Source organism: Phascolarctos cinereus, unplaced genomic scaffold (genome assembly GCF_003287225.1).
Source record: "Phascolarctos cinereus isolate Bilbo 61053 unplaced genomic scaffold, phaCin_HiC Scaffold_1;HRSCAF=81, whole genome shotgun sequence".
Classification (NCBI taxonomy): Eukaryota; Metazoa; Chordata; class Mammalia; order Diprotodontia; family Phascolarctidae; genus Phascolarctos; species Phascolarctos cinereus.
In genome coordinates, this window is record NW_027555514.1 from 289,148,073 (window position 1) to 289,165,472 (window position 17,400).

The window sequence follows — 17,400 nt, forward strand, 5'->3', positions numbered from 1 at the left end:
TCTGTCCATCTCCTGCCCTCTGCCCTCAGGACCCTCATCCTGCTTCAGGCCCTCATCACCTCTCTCCTGGATGGCTTCCATCACCCCGTGGCAGTCTGTCTTCCACTCTTGGCCAGGTGATTTCCTTCGGCATGGAGCTGACCATGATATTCCCTATTCACTGAGCTGCAGTGGCTGCCTCTTAATCAATCGATGGATGGATATTTATCAAGGGCCCACTCAGCATCAGGCATTGGCTTAAGTGCTGGGGCAAATAAACCAAAGCAAAGTAATATCCTGAGGAGCTTCCATTCTATCAGAGGGAAGAAATAGAGATACCCAAGTTCCAAATAGTTTGGAAAGGAGAGCGCTGGGGCTAGGGATGAGGAAAGGCTTCGTGCGGAAGGGAGGGCTTCAGCTGAGTGTGAAGGAAGGGGGGCAGTGATAGCTGAGGGCAGGGCAAGGAGCCCTGACTCTGGGGTCAGAGCTCCGGACTTCAAATCCTATCCCTGACCTGCTCGTGCAACCTTGGACAAGTCATTTCTTCTCCCTCATCTGTAAAATGAGAAGGCAGCCTCTGAGGTCCCCTTTAGAACCATTAGAACCTAGTCCCCCATGGAGATGGGAGCCAGGGTGTCCTGGGAGGAGGAGCAGAGAGGAGATGTTGGCTGGCTGGAGGAGGGAGGGCAGGAGAGGCGTGTCCACTGAGGCCTGGGAAGAGGATGGGACCCATTTGGGAAAGACCTCAGAGGTCCACAGAGGAGTTTGCACTTGATCCTGGGGCACTGGGGAGCCCCTGGAATTAACTGAGGAAGGAGTGAAGTGGAGAGCTCTGTGCTTTACAAAATCATTTTGGCAGTTAGAGGGATATGGGCCCGAGTGGGGAGAAACTCTGAGCAGGGAAACCAAGTCTGAGGCTGGTATGATAGTCCATGCAGGAGGGGACGAGGGAGAGCCCACGGAAGGGGCCAGAAGGGGCCACAGGGAGTCAGAACAGTCAGGAGAGGGAGGCCCACGAGGCTTAGGCTACAGCTCCCAAGTAGCCCCTTCCATGACTTCACTTGCTTTGATATGGGATCAGCAAACTCACAGGGTTAACAAAAATGACCCTGAGGTCACTGCCACAGACTGGGAAGGGTCGTTAGAGGTCCTCTAGTCCAACACCTTCGTTTTGTGGTAAAAGTACCCAGGGCAGAGAGTTATGTGACCAGTCTGAGATCACCCAGGTGGTGACGGAGCTGGTGCGCCCCTCTCATCCTGGGACGTCACTAACCCCTCCCAGGGTCATTCACGCAGCTGAGGGCTGTGTGCTCCCAGAGGGTTGGGAGAGGCAAGGACCAAACCAGGTAATCTCAAGTCAATTTAGGTTTAAGCACCAGGCTTGGACTGGGGAGAACCCGGGGTCTTCACCTGCCTTTGTTTACCCACTGGGGATTAGGATCTTGTGAATACCTTTGAGAAAACACACTTATCTAGGCTGGTAGAGCCCAGAGGAGAAGGGGAAAAGGGAGAGGATGCTAGGCACAGGCACCAGGGTTTGGTGCCAGCAGCTGGAAAAGGGATACATGTGCATGCGTGTGTATGTGTGTGTAGGCATGTATGTGTTTAGGTATGTATGTGTGTATAGGTATGTAGTGTATTGTGTAGATATGTGTGTATGCATGTGTGTGTGTATAGGTATGTGTGCATATGTATATGTATATGTATATAGATGTATAGACATATGTGTATGCATGTGCATGTGTGTGTTTGTGTATATAGGTATGCGTGTATGCATGCATGTATGTATATGTATATAGGTGTGCATATAGGTGTATACTGTATATACGTGTATAGATATGTGTGTATGCATGTGCATGTTTGTATCGATGTATGTATAGATATATGTATAAGTATGTATGTGTATAGAGATATGTATTTTATTATTTAGATATGCATGTATATGTGTGTAAGTATGTATAGATGTGTATAGATGTATGTATATACATATATGTCTGTATGTGTGTATATACGTATAGATGTGTGTGTGTGTATGCTCACTTGAGTGCACAGAGAGGAGGCGATGGCACCCTCTGGGCCAGGCTAGCCGTGGGGCTGGGGGGGCCCCTGAGGCCTGGACCTGCCTTGGGCCGAGGTTCAGGGATCAGGATGCTTTAGAAAGAGAACCAAGCATGCTCCGAGCTAAGGGTCCCCGGATCAGTTCTGAATCATTGGAAGGCCATACAGGGACCTCTGACTGAAGCCAGGAGCCTAACCACAGGAGCCTGAGCTGGTGAGGTGTCTGCTAGTGTCAGGCAGAATTCTCCCGATTTTTAGAGGGGAAGGGCATTGGGCCATCTCGTCCTGGTCAGAACCTTTTGGCCCCACCATTCTAGACCTGATGTTAGTTGTATCCCCCTCACTGATTGGAGGCCGAGATGTGGAGACCTTTAGTGCCCCGAGTACCCAGAACAACTCCATGGTTCTGGGTCCTTATGGTCCCCCTGCCCACCCCCATTTAAGGAATCACAGCTGGTCATGCTACTTGTCTGGCCTGGAAAGTGAGTCTTCACGGGAAGAATGTATTGTCAATTCTAGAAGCGGCAAAGAGAGACCTCATGCTCCTGAGGCCCTGCCCCTGCTGAGCCCTGAGGGCTGGCAATGGGCAGGCTTAGGAATGCTGGCTGGCCAGAAAGCCAGACCCACTGCCCCTGGAATGTGAGGGCCTCCAGCCGCCGTCTGGGCCCTTTGGAAAAGTTACACTTGCTCCCAGAGGAATTTCACTGTTGACCCAAGACAGTGTCTTGGGCTCCTTCTTTGGGCCAAATTCCCCACAGGAATGCAGCCCAGGACATGACAGGAGACAGATCTTTCCAAATCAAGCCTTGCGCCCATAGCACTGGGGCCAGAGGGCCAGGCTGGGGCTCAGAGCCCACCTAGGTCCTTCCTTCCTAGCTGGGCAGCCCTGGCCACATCTGTAAAATGGGGATTACATCGGGTTGTGGGGATCTGGAAAGCACTCTGCAAACCTTAAGGTGGTATGGACATGTGAGGGGTGATGAGGTGGATGAGAATGCTGGTGGGGGAGATGCTGGGCTTAGGGGGACTGGAGAAGCTGGAGAACCCATTGCTGTGTGTTCCCTCAGCTCAGCTGTTGGGGAGAGAATAGCCCCAGGCCCTACCCTCAGGGAGCTTCCAGTCTGGGGTCAAAGAGGAGGAGCAGCCCCAGGCCCTGCTCTCAGGGAGCTTCCAGTCTGGGGTCAAAGAGGAGAGGCAGCCCCAGGCCCTGCACTCAGGGGGCTCCCATTCTGGAGGGGAGACAGAGGAGAAGCCCCAGGCCCGGGCCCTGCACTGGGAAGCTCTGGGAAAGACAAGCCTTGTGCTCACAATTTAGAAGAGAAGAATTTGACCATTACATTAAATATTCCTGTGAGAAAGGAATGTCCAGGACAGACAGTGAGAGCTGGGAGTGAGTATGATTCTCTGGGTCTGGAAGGAAAAAATGCCCTGGTGAGGAATTGCTGAGCCTTGGGCCCTTGCTCCCTCCTAGTCCTCATGTGGACACCCCGTCCAGCTCCCGGCCTCAGCAAGGGGTCTGGGTGGGCAAATCTGGGGAAATGATTTCCTGAATGGCTGGAGGGTCCCAGTTCATTCTTCCCTCTGCTCCCAGATCTCTGTCTAGGCTCTGCTGTGGGGCTGAAGAGTCAGGAGGCCTCAGGGCCCAACCTCAGGGGGCTAAGAGGTACTCTGGGCATTCAGAGAAAGGCGGGGCATCAAGACTCCCTATGAGAACCAGAGAGCTCATGGCAGCCCACCCTTTCATTTTACAGAAAAGGAAACTGAGGCCCAGGAGTTCATAGGTCTTGCTCAAGGTCACTCGGGAAATAAATGACACATCAGCCATTTGAACCCAGAAACACTGATTCTATTCACAGGCGCCTAGCCTGTGGGAGTGCTTGAAGGGGCCAGTTGCTTTCCCAACCTGCTACATTTTAGGTGTTGTCTGTGACCCTAAGAGCTAGGAAGATAGACAGCATGAATACTAATACAATAAAATGAGATAATATTTGTAAAGTGCTTAGCACAGTGTCTGGCCCTGGAACATAGTAGGTGTTATATAAATGATGACAAGGGTGGTGATGGTGATGGTGATGATGATGATGGTGGTGGTGATGGTGATGGTGGTGATGGTGGTGATGGTGGTGGGGATAATGATGACAGGAACACTGGGCCTTAGGTCCTCTAGTCCAACTCCCTTATTTTCTGTGTAGGACCTTTCCACCCCTTCTTGAATGGGGTATCCCCAGAAAAGCTATCATGGGTTCAGGGTACTTTGTTAGTATATATACACTTTAAAAAATTAAATGATGAACCCACCAATATATTCAGTTTCACTGGGCACTTGAAAGGTATAATTATGAAATCACACAATTTCATGAAATAACGCAATTTAAAAAGTAACAAAAGAATGTTTCCAACATTTAAACGTGGGGAATTCTCCATAAGTATATGAACTGTTAGTGGTAAGACTTGGGAGCACAATTGTTGGTGGAGTTGTGAACTGATCCAACCATTTTGGAGAGCAATTTGGAACTATGCTCAAAGGGCTATAAAAATGTGCATACCCTTTGACCCAGCAATAGCAATTCTAGGGCTGTATCCCAAAGAGATCATAAAAATGGGAAATATATATAGCAGCTCTTTCTGTGGTGGCAAAGAATTGGAAACTGAGGGGATGCCCATCAGGTAGGGAATGGCTGAACAAGTTGTGGTATATGAATGTAATGGAATACTATTGTGTTACAAGAAATGAGAGCAGGCAGACTTCAGAAAAACCTGGAAAGACTTGTATGGTCTGATGCTGAGTGAAGTGAGCAGAACCAGGAGAAGGTTGTACACAGTAACAGCCACATTGTGCGATGACTAATGTTGACAGACTTCACCCTTCTCAGCAACGCAAGGATCTAAGGCCTCATGATGGAAAATGCTATCCACATCCAGAGAAAGAACCATGGAGTCTGAATGCAGATCGAAGCATACTGTTTGCTTCTTTTTTTTTTCTGTTTTGTTTTGTTTCTTCTTTCTTGAGTTTCCTTTTATGGATTGTAATTCTTTTTCACAACATGACTAATGTGAAAATGTGTTTAATAGGAATGTATATGTATAGCCTATATCATATTACATACTGCCTTGGGGAGGGACGTGGGGAGGGAAGGGGAGAAAATTTAAAATTCAAAAGCTTATGGAAGTGATTGTTGAAAACTGAAAATAAATAAATTAATTTTAAAAAATACTTGGGAGCACAAACTCAGGGCACACACATAGCAAACACGTGAGTCTGGGTCACTGGCGGAAGGGCACAAAGCAAGCCCTGGAGTCAGAGCATACGTGTGCAGAAGCTCGTGCTCAGCTGCTGCAGGGCTGCTGAGGCCCTCCAGTGAGGCGTCATCCTGGGCCTAGGTCGTGCTGGTGCTGGGTGAGAGGCAGCCCTGGCCCTGGAGGTCCTCTACTGTTCTCATGATTGCTGCTGGACCGTGCTCCCCAGCCCTGTGCACCTTTCTGCTGTGGCTCCCCTGCTCTGGTAGTGGCAGAGATTTTCTCTGCTTGCAGCTTCTGACTGTGGCTGGACTTCTTGACTGTGGTACTATGCTTTCCCCATACATAGAGGAGTGGGCTCCACCATGTGCCATGGGCTCAGAGACTGAGAGTCAGAGGGGAAAGAAGAAAGGAAGGAATAAGTCATTACTAAGTGCCCACCATGTGCTAATCACTTTATCTTTACCCTGGGAGGTAGATGCCATTATGACCCCCATTGTAAAGTTGAAGAAACTAAGGCAGGCTGAGGTTAAGTGACTTGGCCAGGCTCACACTACTAGTGAGTGAGGCCAGATTTGAACTCATGTCTTCCTTCCCCAGGCTCAGTGCTCTGCCCACTGTGCCCAACGGTGACATTAGAAGCCATCTAGTCCAAACCCTTTGTGTTACAGAGGAAGACCCTGAGGCCCAGAAGGATTAAGTCACCAGTGTTAGAGCTAGAATTTGATCCCAGATACCTGGGTTCCACCTGGTGTCCTTTCCATTGAATCACACTGCTTTTCTTTTAGCTTATAGGCTAGAGGCTTAAGGCTCAGTTCTTCAGGGAAGCAGGACCTTCACACAATAGGTATTAGAATGGGGAAAACCCTCAGCGGCTTTTTCCTCATAAGAGAGATCGGCCAGTTCCCAGAGTCTCAGTGGTAGGTAATTTTTTCCTCTCTTCTGAGAGTCAAGTTCTTTTGGAACACAGAATAGGCTTAGTGGCACCCGAAGACATTTAATCTCTCTTCTAATCTACTGCATTTAGGGCTAAATCAGTCCATTGTCCCAGACAATCATCTAATTCAAGGTTAGAAATTTCTTGTGAATCTTGCTCAATTCTCCTATGCCCCAAACCCATTCTGGGAGCATTCTGCCAAAGAAACCCCATGAAAGTTATACTTCCTGAAGCACTTCAGTTTTTAAGCCCAAGATACTTTGAGGTCTCCTGTGCACAGGAAAAGACGAGGAAGGATAAGGGACAGCCCCTTCCCTCCCTCAGACCTACAATGAACCATGGCCATCCCCCTCCATGCTTTCTTTCAAATGACAGGATTTATAATTTATATGTGGCATCTTAGGCTTTAGGCCACTTTCTGCACAGCTGGGCAAAGCTGGGACCCAGAGAGGTGAGGGCTTGCCCCAGAGGGCTCACAAAGGGAATATTTCACAGACTCTGGCTCCCCTAATTCCATGCCCAGTAACCTCCTGCTTCCACTGCTGGCTTCTGCTTGTCATGTTGTCATTGCTGGCCTTCTCCCTGCCTGCTGTTACCGGGTACCCAGGTCTCCTGCTTCAGAAAGGGGTCCTTGCCTTAAGGAAATGAATAGGAGGAGGGATGGAGGGTGGTAGGTGCTGACGGACACCAACCATGTTTCTTCTGTCTGGAGGCACAAAGGCTGATTGTGGGGGGGGGGTCAAAGGGAATATGTCCCCCTCTGCATCCTCTCCTCCCCATCTCTCATGGTCCTTAGGGTCCTGTGGTATAGCATCTCTCTAACATGGCTCACCACTCGGACGGGCCATATTCTTCTTCCTCCTCCCCCACGTAACATACGCTGCCTGGCCAGGAGCCTGGTTGTTTGGGACCCCCTTCAAAACCTGGCTCTGACCCTCACCAGCTGTGTCCCCTCTCTGGGCCTCAGTTTCCTCAACTGTAGAATGAAGGGCTGGATCGGATGACCTCCCAGGTTTTAGCCACTTCTGTCCTCTATCCTAGATCTCATCATCTCTCCTTCCTTCCACCTTTGGGCTTTCACAGAAACCGGCTTTCTCCCAAAGCCCCCTCACGTCTTGGGCCCTTCCCTGAGGCAGGCTGCTCTTTCTATCTCACCCCTGACAATGCAGGGCCCTGCCCCCTCCCTTCCCTTTTCCCCCCTACCCTCTTAGCACAGTGTTGGACATACTGTCATGGCTGTTCCACCCTGCCCGACTCTTCGTGACCACACTTAGGGTTTTCTTGGCAAAGAAACAGGAGTGGTTTGTCATTTCCTCCTCCAGCTCATTTTACAGATGAGGAAACTGAGGCAAATAGGGTGAAGTGACTTGCCCAAGGTCATACAGCTAGGAAGTGTCTGAGGCTGGATTTGAACTCAGGTCTTCCTGACCTGTTGCTGCTCTGTGCAGGGTACAAAGTAAATGCTTACCATTTCATTCATTCACTCATCCATTCATTCATTCCATTTTGCCCAGATCCTTGATGCTGTTGTCTGTAGACTTTCCTGTCCCATCATTTCCTTTCCTATCTCCTCTTCTGCTCCAGCCCTACTTGGCTTTGAGCCCCCAGGCCTCCCCGTTCCTCAGCATCCCGAGTTCCTCCAGGATACCCACCCTGACACCCCGCACAAAGGAGCCTTACGGCTTAGACAAGCCCACAACCCAAAGCACTGAATTAGGGGGTCAGAGTGCCAAGCTCCAGAGTGCCTGGGTCTTCTCCTTTATCCCCAATGCTGAGCCTTCCCAGGGCTGCACCCATTTGGGAAATCCCGTGGCAAAGACCAGCCAGCCACACACTGTGTGTCCAGTCTAGCCTCTGGGCTTGGCCAGGCTGCCCACAGGCTGTGGTTCTCTGATTTGGGGAGTATCTGGAGCTGGGAACAGGGTGAGTTGAGGAGGCTGGCCTGCTGCTGTTCTGAATGGGGTGAAGACCAGACAGGTCCTGCTCAGACTCCCTTGGGGCAGTGGGTCCCCAGTTCCCGAGGAAGGGAAGGGGGAGGGCCAATCAGAGCCTCCAAGCCGCTGGCTTCACACCTGGGCCACGCACCACTCACTTCCTGGGGGATTCGGCAGCTCCCTGGCACACTGGCACACCCGGAGCCCACCCGTGGCTTCTCCACCACAATTAGCAACTCTAAATATGGAGATGCAGATGGGCAGAAGCCAAGAGGGACTGGGGGAGGGGCACAGAGGCGAGCACATGCCTCCTCTCCTGGGGTGGACCTGTGAACGTTGCGGGGAGGGGGGCGACAGACAGGCCCCAAATAGGACTTAGCAGGGCTCTCCAGGCGTCTCCATGTGCATGTGCCTGGGAGCGTGTCTGTGTGGGAGTGGCAGGCCTGAGGGAGGGGGCACAGGCATCTGGGGCATTCCACCTGACAGCCAGCAAGTGGAGCACATGGCTTCAGGAATTCTGGGCCCTTTTCTTCTTGGAATGTTAATTCCTTTCCTTTTTTTTTTCTCTCTAAAATGCCTAGACTTAAAGGATTCCTGGCAAGGACTGAAAAAGCATGTAAGGCTTTGTCAGAGTCACAGGACCTGGGTTCGAATCCCAGCTCTGCCCCTATACTGCCTATGTGATCTTGGGCCAGGACTTTCCTCTCCTGACTCTGTCACTCTGTGAAATTGAGGAGATGGGATTAGATGGTCTCTGAGGCCCTATCCAGCTCCAAAGAGATGGTCCTGAGACCTTCTCTGGGCCTCAGTTTCCCCATCTGTTAAATGAGAGGGTTGACTGCTATTGGTGCCCTTAGAGGTCCCTTCCTCTTCTAGGTTTATAGCATGGTCATTTCACACCCTTAAGACCACCGGCCCTTCTCTCGTGGCCTGCCCAGGAGAAACTCACTCACTCTTACCCTCTAGTGGAAACTCACTCCTGCCCTTTGGGCCTGCTACCCCAGCCTCTTCCCAGCATCCCCATCTCCATGCTGCCAGACTCATCTCAGCCCAGCTCTGTCAGTCTTGGGGAGACTGAGGAAGGGCAGCCCCTCAGGGAGCCCTCAGTCTGGAGGTGGGAGGAGCCTCATGAGCTGGCAGGGCACAGGCTAAGGATGGAGGTGGGGGGATGTCCCTAGCTGGGCTGGGGGAGTCGAGACGAGGGCGACATGGTACAGTCAGGGAGGGGCTCCTGGAGAGAGCCCTTGAACAGCTTAGAGACAGGGCAGAGAGAGATCGGGTGCTTCTGGGGGTGGGGAGGAGAAGCAGGTCCAGCTTCCGTCTCCAGAGCTGACACATTGGCTCCACAAGGCCCCCCCAGCCTCACCCTGACCAAGGTGGCGTCCCAGGTGAGCTGAGGGGGCCAGGGCCGGGGATCTGAGCAAGTGAACGACAGATTCATCCAGAGGGAGGAGGAAGGCAAAGGTCCTGGGCACTGTGGATGGGAGCTGCCCAGGGACCCCAGCCCCTGAGGGCAGCTGGGGAGGATGGAGGAGGACGGATCTTTGTCTCCTCCGACTAGTGCCCCCCAGCGCTGGCAGGGGGACAAGGGTCCCCACACTCTGAGCAACATCCGCTCTCAGAATTTCTCTGCAAACATCTGTGCTGAGAAAGTCAGTGGCAGAGTATGAGTGAGCCCCCGTCTCTCCTCCTCAGCCTGGCCCTGTTCTGGCCGGGCCCCCATGCTGCTGCTCCATGGGGTCCTCTTCATCCCTGCCCACACTCCTTCTCTCCTGAGCCAGGAAGACCCTCCTCCTAACTCTTTTTCCTGTTCCTGCCTCCTCCAGGAAACCCACCTTGCCTGCTCCAGTTTACCTTCGGTTTCCCTCCTCTGACTCCTCCTCACCTCAAGGTGCTTCCATGTCAATGTGATGGCAAGGTAGGGATGCCTTGGGTCTGGGAAGTCACCAGGGCGGTGAGTGGAGCGGGGGGCAGTCAATTGGCGTGCCCTCTCCCAGACAAGGGCGGTGTCGAATTGATGACAGTTCCCAGTGGGGTGAGGGTAGGGTCTCCAGCGGCAGCAGGGCCTGAAATAGAAAACAGCCCCGCACACAGTAGGCCCTTAATAAACCTTGGTTGAATTGAACTAAATTGATTCACCCGAGACATGTAGACACACATGGAGACACATGTTTCAATCAATGTGTATTAAGCACCTGCTGTGTGCTAAGACCACGTGTGTTCTTTAGACCTACACAAAATGTGGGGAGTCACACGGCCCTTCCGGAGAAGACTCTGGCCAGTGCCTCCAGGGCCCTGGCTGCAGGCGCCGAGCTCATGGGCCTCCCTGGAGGCCACTCTGCAGCCCCACACGTCTGTGTGTGCCAACGGGCCATGTTTTCCTCTGCAGTTCTGACCTAGGGCTGCTTTTGGGTATTTGGAGTCTCTGAGGGGACCTGAAGGTCACCCTTCCTTGGGCCGGACAGGGGGGGACACTGGTAGGCTACCAGGGACTCGGGCTGGCCAAGCCAGAACAGACCTGTTGGTCCTGCCTTTCTTTCCTTTCCGGTTTTGGGGAGTCGGGGTGGGGACATCCCTGCCTGGCTGGGGAGATGAGTGCCCCTAACTGCCTGCCCTCTGCCGGGAATTTCACCATTAAAGCTTTCCTCCAAGTCCAGCCTGGCTGGCGGGGAGGGGTCATACACTCATGCCCTCACCCCTCCTTGGTGGCAGCAAGCAGGGCTGAGAACCTCAGTAAAGGGGGGGGGAGCGTCAGGGAGAGGGAGCCTGTGCCTCTGAAAGAGCAAGCCAACCATCTAAAAGCAGTATGGACTGTTTGGGGAGGCAGTGAGCTCCCTGTGACAGGAAGGCTTCAAGCAGAGGCTCCTGGAAGAGAGGATTGCAGCTCAGGTAAGGTTGAACTAGATGCCCTCTGACATCCCGAGAGAAGCCGGTGTGGACTTCAGGGGCAAGAGTGCAGGCGGGGTGCTGGCCGGACCTTACTGGTTGCGTCTCTGGGGCTCAGCTGCCTTCTCTGCAGCCTTAGTGCCCTCAGCCTTCTCCCCTCCAGCTCTGAGGTCTGGTGACACCCTTCCCCCTCCCATCCCTGGGCCTCAGTTTCCTTCTTGGTTAAATGAGGAGAGGGCTGGATTGGAAGGCTGAGGACTTGTGTTCAAATTTAGCCTCAGGATTGGGCATCTCCATTAATAGAGTGTAAGCTCCCAGAGGGCAGGGACCCATTAATTCGTTGTCTCAGTATCCCCTGGTGCCTGGCATACAGTAGGCGCTCAGTAAATGCTTCACAGTGAGGAGTAGACCGCGTTGAATCCCAGACCCTGAGGCAGATGCCTTTGGAGAAGGCATGGGTCTATGAGTGACCACACTGGTGAGGGACTGAGGGGGTGCCCCAGGCCTGGGCAGCCGAGGCTGAGAGAGCGGGAGGCCAGGGGCTGGGGAGGAGGGACCCGGACGTGCCTGGAGGTCCATGGACAGTGGCCCCTGGGGTCTGGGTAGGATGGAGGACGTGAAGGCCGCACAGGGCAGGTCTCCAGGGGGGAGGGCGTTAAGCTGCAGGCTCTGGGCCTCAGAGTCTGCTCCGTTTGGAATCCCAGGACCTCAGTTCAAACCCCGTGTCTCTCCATCACTAGCTGTGCCATCTGAACGCCCTGTGACCCTGCTCCTCTCCGGGCCTCAGTTTCTCTGTTTTACAGGAGGGGGCTGATGTAAGGCTCAATGGCAGTGAGTCCCCTTCTGGCTTCCTGTTGTTGCCTCCTGGCCCCAGCCTGGCGCAGATGACCAGCCCTCGGCCCAGCCCTATTGTTCTTTCCCTGATGGGGCTGGGGCTTTCCTGTTTATCCCTGGATGCTGAGGTCACTGAAGCAGCCGGGGAGGGGGGAACATTCCCAGGTGCTGGGGCCCGGCCTGCCCTGACTGAGCCGGGTCAGGCGAGAGCCCAGAAAATGCCATTGCTGGCTTTGGGGCATTCCTGAGGGGAGGGCAGGCCGGCGAGGAGGGCGGGCACACAACGAGGCTGTTTCAGCAGGCACGCGCTGGGCCCCCGCAGGCCAGTGGCCGGGCTTTCCTGTCCACGGTCATTCTTCCCTTCCAAGCAGGAAGAGCCGGCGGGAGCGAGGGCAGAGCGGGTGGCCCTGAGCTCCCTCCTATGCCAGCTGCTGGAGATCAACACATGAGGTCATCTCCTGATGGCTGAGTGAGAGAGAGAGAGAGAGAGGAATCTGGGCGGTCAGTGAGAGCCGGCCAGCCACGCCTCTGCAGCTCCCAGCCTTGGGGCTCCCGGCTGTCTTCAGGAGAAGACAGAACCGCTCAGCCTGGCATTCGAGGCCCCTCCGCTTGCTCCCGCCTGCCTCCCCAGACTGATGCCCGATTACTTCCCTTAATATGGGCGCTAATAGAGTATAAGCTCCTCGTGGGCAGGGACTCTCTTATCTGTGTCTCCAGTGCTTAGCTCAGTGCCAAGTGTTTATTTACTGACTGATTGACTCCATGTTCCAGGTAAACCCAGCTTGTTCCCTGAGCTGGGCCCTTTCCCACCTCCAAGCATTTGCCCAGCCATTCCCCCATGTCTGAAATACCAGTGTCTGCCAGTTAAGCCGCTTCCTTCCTTGGAGGCTGAGCCCAGGACCATGTCCCGATTCCTCTTGCTAACGGCCCTCTTTCCCTCCTCTGAAGTCTCCGTCTCCACCTCTCTTGTGTGACTATCCCTCCCTACTGTCTATCAAGTTGGCCTGCAGACCTGTTTCCCCTTGGTAGAATGTAAGCTCCTTGCAGGCAGGAACTATCTCACTTTTGTCCTTGGAGCCAGGGCCTAACACACAGTAGGCGCTTAATAGATGCTCATTGAATTAAATTGTGCTGGGAGTCAAAACACCTCGGCCCTGAACTTGCTTTACTTCCTTGAGCACATCCCTTCCTATTGCAGGACCTCAGTTTACCCATCTGTACAATGAGAGGGCAGCTAGGTGGCTCAGTGGATCTGGACCTGGAGTCAGGAAGATCTGAGTTCAAATCCAGCCTCAGACACCTACTAGCTGTGTGACCCTAGGCAAGTCACCTCACCCTGTTTGCCTCAGTTTCCTCATCTGTAAAACGAACTGGAGAAGGGAATGGTAAGCCACTCCAGGATCTGGAAACCCCAAATGGGGTCACTAAGACGACGGAACAACAAGAGGAGGGTAGAGTGGTGCCTTGGGCCAGTTCTAGAAGAAGGTGATTCTTTTTTCTGTGCCTTGATACCTTACTCTGTGAGGTCTGTTGGCCCCTGCCCAAGCCCCTGTGGCACCCACTGCCCCTCCTCCAGGATGCCAGGTCTCCCTGCCTTCTTCCTCAGGGCCTCAGGCAGAGCCCCAGAGTTCTGAGAGGAGAACCCTCCAAAAGTACTCCTGAGTTGAAGGCTGACCTCTGGGCTGAACGTGTCCCCCTGGGGAGGGGGTATAGCTTCACAAGAGATGAGGCCTGAACCCAGAGAAGGTGGGATTTCATGCAATGAGGAGGCGGTGTGGGGGAACAGGGGAGGAGGGGCTCCCCAGCCTGTATGCTGGCCAGCCCTTCATGGTTGGCTGCATTCATGGGCCAGGGATAGGCTGAGGAGGCTGGGATGGGGTTGGGGGGCCAGCAACAATAGCTGCCTTGTGGGGATCCAGTCTCCTCTGCAGGCATGTGGGAGCCCAGGGAACTCCTCGCCCACCCAAAAGCCAAGCATTCTTGGAATGCTCTGGGGTGCAGGATGCAGGCCCGAGCCTTGGGTCTCCCTGGGCCATGGCAGCTTCTCCTGTCCCTGAGCCCCAGACGAGACCTCGGAGATCCCAGACACCTTCCCCTGCTCCCCAGGCTGACCAGGACCTGGTCCTGATTCCTCCCCAAGTCCCCAGCCCTCAGCACATCGAGCTGGGTGCACACAGAAGGGGGATTCATCCAGGCTAACTGGAAGGAATGGGCCTGGCCCAGGGGATGTGCTTAATTCAATGCTCATTGAATTGAATTGGCCTGGGAGTCTGAGGACCTGGCTCTGCCCAGCAAATGCCTTCCCACCTCCGGACCTCAGTTTACCCATCTGTGTGATCAGTGCATGGAGTGGGTGTTGGAGGGGGTCTTCACATACTTCTGGAGTGGAAGGGAAGAAGGTGAGGGTTGGGTGGCTCCTCCACTGTCCTGGATGGGGGGGGTGTGCCTAGGGGGGGGCCAAAGTGCCCAGTGAGATCTCAGCTTTAGAAGGGGCCCTGGAGATCATGGTGCCCAAGCCCCTCATTCTACAGCTGGAGAAACTGAGGCCTGGGGAGGAGATCCCTCATCAGGAGAGTCCTGTTGGGGTGGGCCCTGGAGTCTCAGCATCTCAGAAGAGGCAGGGCCTCAGAGCCTCCAGCCCGCCTTTGTCTCATGCCCCAGCCAGGACCCATCCAGCATCTGCTTGGAGGCCCCAGGGACAGGGAGCCACCTCAGGCCTCCCGAGCTTGGAGATGCTAGGAGTCTCATTCTGTGTTCGTTTCTGTTTTAGCGTCTTCTAGACAAAATGACAGGCCAAGGCCCAGAGTTCCTGTTAACGTAATTTCGTGTGAGTCTTTCTCTGTGCACACACTGCACAGAGTTCCTTCCAAACGCAGTCTGCAGTGGTGGAGCTGGCAGCCCAGGACTTGGGTGGAGTGGAGAATATGTCTGTTTGGCATTGTCTGGGCCCCCTGGCCACCCTGGGTTCCTTGTTCTGGGGCAGGGGCCCCTTTGATTGATGTTTGAGCTACAGTCTAAAGACCTGGATGTGGAGGGTGCAAGGAAAGAGGAATCTGGGCCCTAAGTCACAGACTTAGGACAAAGAGGCTACTGGGGGGTAAGGCGTGGGAGCCTGAAACCTGAGAGTCTGCTGGGCTGGTGGAAGACCAGAGTCCTGGAGGCCCAGAGCAAAGCTCTGCCTCTCTCCCTGGCCGTGAGGCTGGTGTATATGGGTGTACAGGTGGTTTGCACATCTCTGTGTATGCCCTGGGTGGTGAGAGTGTGGGGCTGTGGGGCTCTCTCTGTCCCCTTCCTGGGCTGCCTCCCTCCCGGCTTTCTCTTTTCCAGGTACGTGACATTCCTTCCATGATACAAAACCCCAGGAAAGTTTTCCTTTTTAACAGACCTGTTCTTACTCAGCTCTTGGGACAGTATGAGAAGGGCATCAGGAAGACACTCTACTCACAAAAAATTCCTCTCTTCTGACATCCAGCCTCTAATTACATCCCTAGCCAGCATTGCCAATGGGAGGGATTAGGTCTTCAGGGGTTATTACTAATGTAAATTTCTCCAGTTGGGCACAAAGAATCAGTGGCCCAAGAACTAGTCAGAGGAGGTATGATTGGGTAGCAGTTCATCTGAAGAAGATCAGACAGTTTTTGTGGACCACAAGTTTCCCACATATTAACAGTGGAACGTGGGAGTCCCCAAACCGTAAGATCACCCTAAGGTGATCTTAGACTGCATTACAGGGACATAATGTCTGGTCCTCCTGTCCTCCATCCTGGTTGGGACAACCTCGAAGTCTTGGCACAAGGTCTGACTGAGGATCCTTGGGGATGGGACTGGAGAACCCGTTCCATGAAGCTCCCCCGGGGGCCTGGGACCTCTCTAGTTGGCTCAGGATGGACCTGAGAGCTGTCTTCAAGGCTGGCCCAGGGAGAAGGGCATCACTTTTTTCTGTTTGGCCCCAGAGTAACGGATGTCAGGAAGAACTTCTGAATCCTAGCGGTGAGCTGTCCCCAAATGGGTGGGGCTGCCTCAGGGGGAGGTAACAAGGTCCCCATCACTGGGGGGCTTCCGGGGCTGGCCGGATGGTGACTGGTCAAGAATGTCTGAGATACGAGTGAATCTGAAGCCCTTTTTAGAGAAGGTTCCGGGATCCTAGCTCGATTTCTCAAAGACTTCTCTGGGAGCGTGTGTGTGTGTGTGTGTGTGTGTGTGTGTGTGTGTGTGTGTGTGTGACATGTGAGGGGTCTGAGTGACAGAGAGGGGCAGGGCTGTGGGCCCGCCAGTGGCTTCAGCTTCCTCGGTGAAGCCCCGTTGGAAGCTGCCTCTGCCTGACCCAGGTGAACTGGGTGTGGGCCAAGCGGAAGGCCGGAGATAAACCCCCCATTCTTCTGTGTCTCTGAGAGGCTCCGGCCCCCTCCCCGGTGCCTTGCACACCCGGCTTCTCCGGCGGGTGGGAGCAGACTCAATAAATAGCTGCTGTCAGAGACCGTGCATTGTTCCTAGCACCCCTCTGGGCCTCAGCTATTAATAGCTCTATCAGAGAACCAAGGCTTCTATAAATAGGCTCCCCCCACCCCCTTTGTCCCAAGCCGGGCCTTTATACATGCACCATTAACCCAGGGACAGGACAGAACAGCCGGGGAATTATTCTTCCCTCCAAAGGAAAAGAAAGAGGAAAGGCGATGAGTAAATTCATTCATTCCGGTCCTGGGCCGAGGCCAGGCCGCCCAGGCAGATGTGGACAGCAGCATCTCTCGTCTCTGACTCCTCCCCGGCAGCCCATTGGCTGCCTCGGTCAAGGTCTGGCTTCCCAAAATAGCTCTTGGACCAGTGCTGGGGCCAGTACTGCTCCCTTCAATGGAGCTACCCAAGCAGATGTCGGAGAAGCAGACTCAGGATCCTGCACGAGGCTGGAGGGTGGGGACGGACCTTTGCTCTACAAGAGCCGACTCCGAGCTCTCTAAGGAACCTCGAGCCTCGTCACCCGCCCCCCACTCCGGCTGCAGCCTCTCCTGCTCTGTTCTGGCCCGTACCCCCCCGTCAGGGCCACTTTGCCGTTGCTCAGGCCTGGCTGGGTCCCTCTGCAGCTCAAACACCTTCGGGGACTCCCCATGACTCCCTGGGTCTCCTGGTCTCCTTGAGGGGAGCCCTCCCTCCTTTGCCCTCCTTTATCTAAGCTCTTTATCAGGTCCTGGGAACCAGGACATCCCTTAATTTGTCTGCCTGCTCTAGGTCCTTGGAAGGTTTCTCCCTCCAATTCTTGGTTATAAGGCATCTTTTTTTTTTTGAGGCAGTCACGGTTAAGTGACTTGCCCAGGGTCACACAGCTAGTGAATGACTGAGGCTGGATCTGAACAGAGGTCCTCCTGACTTCAGGGCCAGTGCTCTGTCCAGGGTACCACCCAGCTGTGCAACTTGTTAGCCCACTGAAGTGCCCCCGTTCTTCGTCCTGCCGTTGCCCTCTGCGTCACCTGCAATTCTGATTTAATCAACAATCAATTAATCAACAAGTGTTTGTCGTGTGCCTACTGCATGCTGGCTCTG